The following is an 8,396-nucleotide window of genomic DNA, read 5'->3' on the forward strand; positions in this document are numbered from 1 at the left end:
TTCAACATAGAAGGATTCTCAGATGCAGATTGGGCTGGAGCCCCGGATAATAGAAAATCTACTTCGGGATATTATACAATGATTGGAGGGAACTTGGTTACATGGAGAAGCAAGAAACAAAATGTAGTTACACGATCTAGTGCAGAAGCACAGTATAGAGCCATGGCACACACAGTTAGTGAGCTTCTGTGGATCAGATCCCTTCTCACTAAACTAGGATTTTATAAAGAAGCTCCTATGGATCTATATTGTGATAATTAGATAACAATACATATCACATCAAATTTGGTCTTCATGAGAGAACAAATCACATTAAAGTAGACTGCCACTTCATATGAGAAAAATTTCAAACCGGCACATTATCTCTCAAACATATATATTCACAGAGCCAACTTACAAACATTCTCACCAAACTAGTCACTCATAAGATCTTGTCCACCATTTGCAGCAAGCTGGGCGATGTTTTCTCACCTAGCTTGAGGGGGAATATTACAATATGGGACCCACCATGGTTGCACGAGTTGGTGGGACCTACCATGAGGTCATGAGATGCCAAAAAGAGTCATCACACGAGCTGGCATGAGTTGGAAGATTTGAAGATCAAGTGAGACCCACAAAGAGACCACAAGTTGGAATCCTTACAACATGAGTTGGAAGATTTGAAGATCAAGTGAGACCCACAAGAGACCACAAGTTCGTATCCTTATCACATGAGTTGGAAGATCAAGTGGGACCCACAAAGATGACCATGAGCTGACATCTTTATCCTATGGTCACGTACTCATAGAAGAGTTTTAGTTTGAGTTATGTTAGTCTTCTAATTATGTTGAGTTATTTTATTATGATAGACTTATCTTTAAGAGTTATATTTTGAATGTAATTAGGAGAAGGTAGTTTAATTGTACTTGGACTCTACTACTTTCGTCTACTATAAATAGATGTGATTTTACTTGGAAATAAATCATCAAAGTGAATTAGTTATCCACTTCTCTCTCGCGAAGAGTTCTTCCCTTGCCTAAACTCTCTCTTATTTTTTTTCTCTTATATCTTCTCTACTCGAGAGCTCTCTCTCCCTTTAATTTTCTTTTTCCATTTCTCACCTTGCTCAAAATATCAGTAAAGGGGTCCTAAATTCAACACCCACCCTCTTCTTTCAAAGTCGTCCCTAGCCTTTCTCTTTTCTCCCAAGCTCTCTCGAGCTCCATCTCCCTTTTAGACTTCTCTCTTCTTCCCTCTTCTCTTCCTTTGTCCTCTCTTTTCTTCTCTTCTTCTTATTCCTCTCCTCTCTCTCACCCTCTTCTTGAGGACCTTATCATGCGATCCTAAATCCAACATGGTATCAGAGCATTGGGTTTAGGATCTCAACATTAAGGTGGTGATTAGGATGTTTTTATCAAGCTTCATGTGTTGGTGAAGCAAAGGCTTAAATGATAAGTGATTTTTTTCTCCTTCATGAGATGTTTTTAATAATATATTGATCTTATCAAGAGGTTTCCTGATATTTACTTCTTTGGATAAAATATTCATGGTTCATCTCATGCATGAAAATGTCTTGAGCTTGGTTTAGTTTTCATGCAAAAGAATGCTCAGTTTGAGCTTATGTTGGATTATCATAAGTTCAAATTTCTCTCTTAGAGAAACATATGTTGGAAGAAGTTTTTCTTGTCCTCTTAATTTATTTGAGTATTATTATGATCAAATTATGATTAAATTCATTCAAGACCAGTTTATATTGCTGTTTGCATGTTTTACTCTCTAAAGAGCTCAGTAGAGGTTGATTTTTTGGATATCGAGAGAAGTAGTTTTTGAAAAAGGTTCTAGCATCTTCTTGCAGGATTTTATTGATCCTTGATATCTTCTATTGGTGGTGCTATCCTCTGGAGTATCTTACCTAAAAAAATCAAGGAGAAAAGAGTAAGATTTGGTTGTGATTTCAATCACAAATCTGGCACACTTGCATAGAATGAAAGTTTCCTTCCTCCTTAAAGCCGGCGCCCTTGAAGACTGTGATCATATCTTATTGTGATTGATCTATGTTAAGGCTTCCTCTATTCATTTATTCTCTGGAATTTCGTCCTAAATCAGTTAGGAAAACAAAAGGCAAGTCAAAGATTGTGATATTATCTTGCTAGTTGGCACAAGTGCCTAGAAGGCAAGTTTCCTTCTTTAAGAAAATCTTCTAAGTTGTCAAACATCTCTCGAGATTTCTCTTGCTGGTATAATTCCTTCTTAGTTAAGAAAGATTGTGAATGAATTTTACAAGAGTTGAATGAGCATGAGAATTTGAAAAGATCAGATATTACTTGCTTGGTTTGGTTTGAAATTTGTGCTTGGCTCAGTTTTTTGGCTTGGTTCTTTTTCTCTTCTCCGTTGCGTCAATTGTTTTGGTTCAAATTGATAAACCAAGTGTTTTGAATATTTTCTAGTAATGGGAGAAGATTATGTGAATTTTTTAAAGTAATTTGTTAAAAATTATCACAATACCCTTGAGAGGGTGGTCAAATTACTTGAGTTGGGCTTAATTGGTTAAGAGAGTCCTTATCGTTAGATATCTCGTAGGAAATTTGTCTAAACCATCTCCACCCATAGATGAAGTTGGTAGTTCCTATGTCGAAAGGCTTAAGAATGACACACTTTTCATAAGTTCGTTCATTAACAGCATGGAGAAACATCTGGCTAACAATGTTGTCCACCTTGAGACAACAATGCAAATATGGGACACTTGCTTCAAGTTGTATTCAACCACCAAAAATTTAAAAAAATTATATGATGTATTTCTGAATATGTTTACTACAAAACAAGGAGATAACCTATATGAGTTCTTGGCTAGATTCATAGGGTTAATTTAGGAATGGAAAATTTCTCAACCCCTATCAACCGATATATCTATTCAAGAAAAAAAAAGGGAGGCCTTAGTTGCTGCTATCTTATTGTTCACTATTAAGCCATATCTTGAAGTGGCCAAAATTCAGCTACTTAGTACCTTTGCAATTCCATCATTCGATGACAGCAGTACAACTCTACTATGAATACCATATTCTTCATTTACCTCTCATACTGAGGTATCATCGGCTATGTACTCAGGAAATAGGGGTACATCTTCTGCCTCTCGAAGATGCGTTAGAAATTATAAAGGCCGAGCAAGAGGAGGTAGAAATGGTTCTAGTCCTTCAAGATCAGACAACCAGTTATGCACTCACCATGGTGGACTGAACCATCTAGTGAAGACCTATTGAAAGCTTCATGGCAAACCAGACTAGGTCACTGCCAACCAAGCCTCGGTTATGAATGAGAAGCATACTGCCCAATCTGAGTCACAACAAGGAAAGCAGACTCTAATTGATGATGATTATGACCTCTTACAAAGGATGAAAACTCTGATGGTATCTCCTCCATCTTCTCCAACACCTTCCACTACTCTACTACCACTATTACTTTAGGTATGCTTTCGGCCACTTCCTCCTCTTCATCGTGGATTATCGACTCAAGGGCCTCCGAGCATCTTACATGTAAAAAGAATCTGTTACATTCTATATCTCCATGTCTACCAAGTAAGTTTATTACCATTACCGACGGATCCCAAACCAAAGTTCTTGTGAAGGGATCCTCTCTTGTTAAACCATCTCTTCCACATACCGATGTCTTATTTGTCCCTCAATTTCCTTTAAACTCGTTATCTTTCAACCAGTTAATCAAGCATTTTAATTGCTGCATCACTTTCTCACCTTCTTCCTGTCTTTTCTTCTCCTCTTCTTCTTCCTCTCCTCTCTCTCTCACCTCTTATCGAGGACCTTATCATGGGATCCTAAATCCAACAAGTACAAAGCTTAACATTCAGCTTCATCAGTGCATCAGCTAGCTTACATCTAAGCATTCCTGTTTCTTGCAATTGATCAAGAACACATTTTCTTTGTGATATAACAATGCCATGGTTGGACTAGAGTACTTCTATTCCCAAGAAATATTTGAGAAGGCCCACATCTTTTATTTGGAACTCTTTGTTTAAATCTTCCTTGACTTGTTGAATGCCAATATGATCACTACCAGTGGTAATGATATCATGAACATAAACTGACATGAGTATCTTCCCTCGGTTGGTGTTTTTAGTGAATACTGAGTTATCACTTTCACACATTTTGAATCCAAGATGAGTAAAAACTGTGATAAACTTATCAAACTCATGAGTATCTTCCCTCCATTGGTATTTTTAGTGAATACTGAGTGATCACTTTTACACATTTTAAATTCAAGATGAGTAACAACTTTGATAAACTTATCAACCTAGCTTTTTTTTTAACTCGTAGAGTTTGTCCCAGTTAACCACATAACCAAGTGGTTGCATCATATAGGCCTCTTCTATTAAGTCACCATTTAAGAAGGCATTTTTAACATCCAACCGATATAAAATCAATTGAAATTAGCAACAAAAGATAAAAGAACTCGAATTGAATTCATTTTGTCCACTGGAGAAAAGGTCTCATAAAAGTCAATACCATCTGGATTTGGCAATTCAATATCCCTTAGCAAATAACCACGCTTTATATTTGGCGATGTTGCCATCTAGATTATACTTCAGCATAAACACCCATTTACAACCAATGGCTTTCTTAGCGGTTGGATGAGTAGTCAAGTCCCATGTAGAGTTGTTATGCATGGCTTGGATCTCATCATCCTGTCAGAGTGGTTCCGTCCACTCTTGTTAGAGTTTGTGGACAAAACATAACTGGAGAAAAGGAAGGAGAACTTACCTTATGCATAACGTTGCTCATCATGCTGAAACTAGTGATCAACATAACATTTGGCTTGGGCATTCTTGTAGAGTGTGTAAAATCAATAGGAGAATATGGTAAGAAGTATGATTGATGTTCAAAGAATGTAAAATAAGTGGAAATAAAAGTTTTCTAGAGGGTTGGGGGAGTAACACACGTCCTTTTTTATTTTTAGAATTCCCCCAAAAAATTACATTTAACCGCTATGGGAGAGAACTTGTTTTGTGGAGGGCCTAAATGATGAACAAAGGATGCAAAACCAAACACATGTGGTGGTAATGAAATTTTTTTATTTTTAGGACTCCGTGGATTTAGCTCCTGGAGAAAAAGAGAGAGGGAAACAAGAAAGAGGTAATAGACTTGTGTCCTAACCCTCTCCTGAAGCTCAATTTATAGATTAATAAATTTACAATACTACAAAAATACCCCTAAAATTTAATCTAATTATATCAATGCAATCTTTATGAGATGACTCTTTATTTACCCTCATGCCATCACCGTGTAGGCCTTCTCCTTGGTCTGTGGGTCTTTAGGCCATCTTCCACCTCTCTTGGATGTGTGGGCCTTCTTTGGTCTGTGGGCTTGAGCCCTTCGTCTAACACACTTGGACATGTGGGCCTTTTGTTATGAACCCAATAGCAGGCCGAGTCATGCAACGATGTTGTGGCTCAGTCAATTACTTTGGCTGAGTCAGTTACTTAATCATTAAGTTTCTTAGTTGTTAAGTTACTTAGTCAGTAAGTTAAGTCAATTACTTAGTCATTAAGTTTATTTACTTTAAATGCCATAGAGGGGCAAATTTGTAATTTTCTCTTGAACCCTGTGGACATGAACCCTATTTAGAGGGGAAATGGAATGAAAGAAAAGAAGTCTGAATTTAGGTTAAACAAAGGGTCTTGAGTTCTCCTAAATGAGCTCGAGGGTGTATGTTCTCCTTAACGAACCTAGGGTTTTCTAGCTTCCCTTCGACTGGATTTTCTTCTCTTCGCTTCTCTTCTTCTTCACTACGAATCGATGTGTTAGATCCGGGACTGTAACACCTTCCTTGGTCATGTGGGCTTGAGCCCATTTTCCAACACTCCCCCTCAAGCTGGGGGTGTGAGAACATCATGATTGCCTAGTTTGCCATAAATGATGTATAGGATCTTCCCATATAAAACGGTAGTTCATCATATCTTCCAACACTCCCCCTCAGGCTGGTGGTCTCTATGTTCTTTTGCATAATATAAGAGAGAGTAAAAATACTCCTAGCCATAAGACGTCGCTCCATACTCTAGTCAAATGGTCATAGTCAAAAATAATATCTGCTCAATTTCATAGGTGAAAAAGTAGCCCTACTGTGGGGCACAAAGTCCACACTTTCTCAGGGTAGCTAAAAAAATCATCTCTTGGGTGAATAATAGACTTGACTCACGCTGGATGCTGGGTACACCCCTATTCTCTGTAGGGAGTGGATCTATAGGCATTGCTTAGAAGTGTAGTAATAAACTCCTCCATCACGGTGTCCAAACACCGGGCACTGACTTTCAAATGGTAGGAGTAAAAATACCAAGTAAGGTGATTAAAAGGTATTCACCAAAAGATAATATTCTAGGGCCACCATGTGCTTTCTTTTTCATTAAAATAACTAATGCTGACAATAATCAACAATTGAGAAGTCCATCTTCAATAATATTGTCTCAATCAAAGAGACATAATAGCAGCAGCTGAAACGGGTTTGGGTCCAAATAACACGTACCAAATAATGAAAATCCTTAAAAATGACCCATAAAATAATCCGCAGATAGTCCATCACTAAATAAGGTAGTTGCACCAAATAATATGCTTGAACCAAGTAATAAGCTGCCAATACATCAAAATAATAATTCATTCAGAGACAAGGAGCCAAGTCAAGCTGAGTCAGCTATCAGACCAATATAGCTGAGTCGTGGGAGAAATAGGTATATAACTTGGGACCTAGACTCTTTATAACTGAGGCAATAAGAAAGTGGGCTGAGTTAGATTGTTCCAGTGGAATTGACCCATTGAGTTGACTCAGTCAATAACTCGAGTTGATAGATTAATTCGGAGGGTAACTGAGGGAAGTTGCTCGTTTGCTGGGTTGACTTGGCTGAATCCGGCCTAAGTCTCGGCAGGCATTGAATTAAAATCCGGCTACCTACCTTGGTGGATTTGAATTTCAAAATAGTGTCATCTTCCTCCAAACAGCGTGGGACAACAATCAGCCGGGTCCTTCATCTCCGGAATGGCAGAGGAGTTTTCGAAAAAAATCAGCTAAAAGATCCAGCAAAATTATCTCACGCTAGTGAAGGAGACTGCCACAAGCTTTCCGAACAGAGATAAATCCTAAGAGGAATTTCTGAATGGGGGAGGTTCAAATGTATTTTCGTAAGCAGAAGATCAATCAAGAGTTGATAGATTATCAACCAGCGGTTTCTGCGACAGAGAAAAATAGTCCAACGATCAAGCCAGCGAAGGAGACGAGCAAAACTTCCAAAAAACAACAACTTAGTAAGCAATTTACAGGCAAACAACGTAATTGACTCGGAGTCTCAGAGTACCAGTGGAGAGACAGCGTTGAAATCCTGGTAGTAGTAAATCTTCTCGGATTACCATCAATCCTGTTGCTCCTTCAATCTGGTGGCCAACAACTTTTGGTACTCTACAGCTTCGGCCTTGGCCTTGGCAATCCTCATCTTCTTCTCAGTAATTCTAGCACGCTTCCTCTGCAATGTCAAGGGGGTTCCAAGCCTCTGAATCATAGGAACCTTGCTGCATGTCTTCCCAAATTTGGTAGTTAATGTACGCCTGTATGTGTTGACATATTTCTGCACATCCTCCTCCTTAAAAGAGGTTTAAAAGCTTGCAGATTTTGGAGGCCCACTTTGGTCCCCTCTCTTGGCTTCTCAATGTCTGTTAGATCAGGAAGATTTCTATCACCCTTCTTGACAATAACCAAATTCAGGACTCAGAGGCCAGGGTTAACCATACAACCCCTGACAGATTTTTGGCGCTACTCTCCATTGCACCTTCCATAACCATGGAAACATGGAGTGCCTTTGTGCAATAGAAAACGGACATGGCCAAGGGTCAACACTCCCTATTTCATTGGAAAACCCTGCTTGTCACAACCACCCATGATCTTAAAAACATATCCCTTGAATTCCTCACCAAGAGCATCACCACTAACTTCCTGCCATATTCTTTTGTCATAAAAATTTGGCAGCTTCTACTCGTCGTCGATTTCAAGCTTCTTCTTGCAACTAGTCATCGGATTAGAGATATTGAACTTCATGGTTGATGTCCAAGATCAACCTCCACTTGTAAAACTGGTGTTGGGCTTAGGGTTTGCAAAACGAGAGAGTTCTATTAATGACACGACGGTAAGGTAAGTGGTGGCTTTTGTTCATGACAACTTGGTGTAGAATGAGATAGGCTGGTTCTACTGGTCAACTTAGATTGGGCTGGCAGAAGAAGAAAATGAGCAGTAATATAAAAAACGAAGTTCTAGTAACTAAAAAAAATGAACCATCAATATGCGAAAGAAACAAAAAGGGTATTTGGAATCCTAAAAATCATAACTGTGAGCCCAGAAAAAGAGAGAGGGAGTCATTGGGAGAAAGCAGG

At 38.6% G+C, this 8,396-nt stretch overlaps 1 pseudogene; it reads right to left on the reverse strand.

The window, feature by feature from the left end:
• Positions 1–7,384: 7,384 nt before the first annotated feature.
• On the reverse strand, positions 7,385–8,064 carry LOC137960502 (small ribosomal subunit protein eS6-like; annotated as a pseudogene).
• Positions 8,065–8,396: the final 332 nt, after the last annotated feature.

This window comes from Aristolochia californica, unplaced genomic scaffold (assembly GCF_029961685.1).
Source record: "Aristolochia californica isolate CCGP_79_NKW_82.1479 unplaced genomic scaffold, dmAriCali1.0.hap1 SCAF_3, whole genome shotgun sequence".
NCBI lineage: Eukaryota > Viridiplantae > Streptophyta > Magnoliopsida > Piperales > Aristolochiaceae > Aristolochia > Aristolochia californica.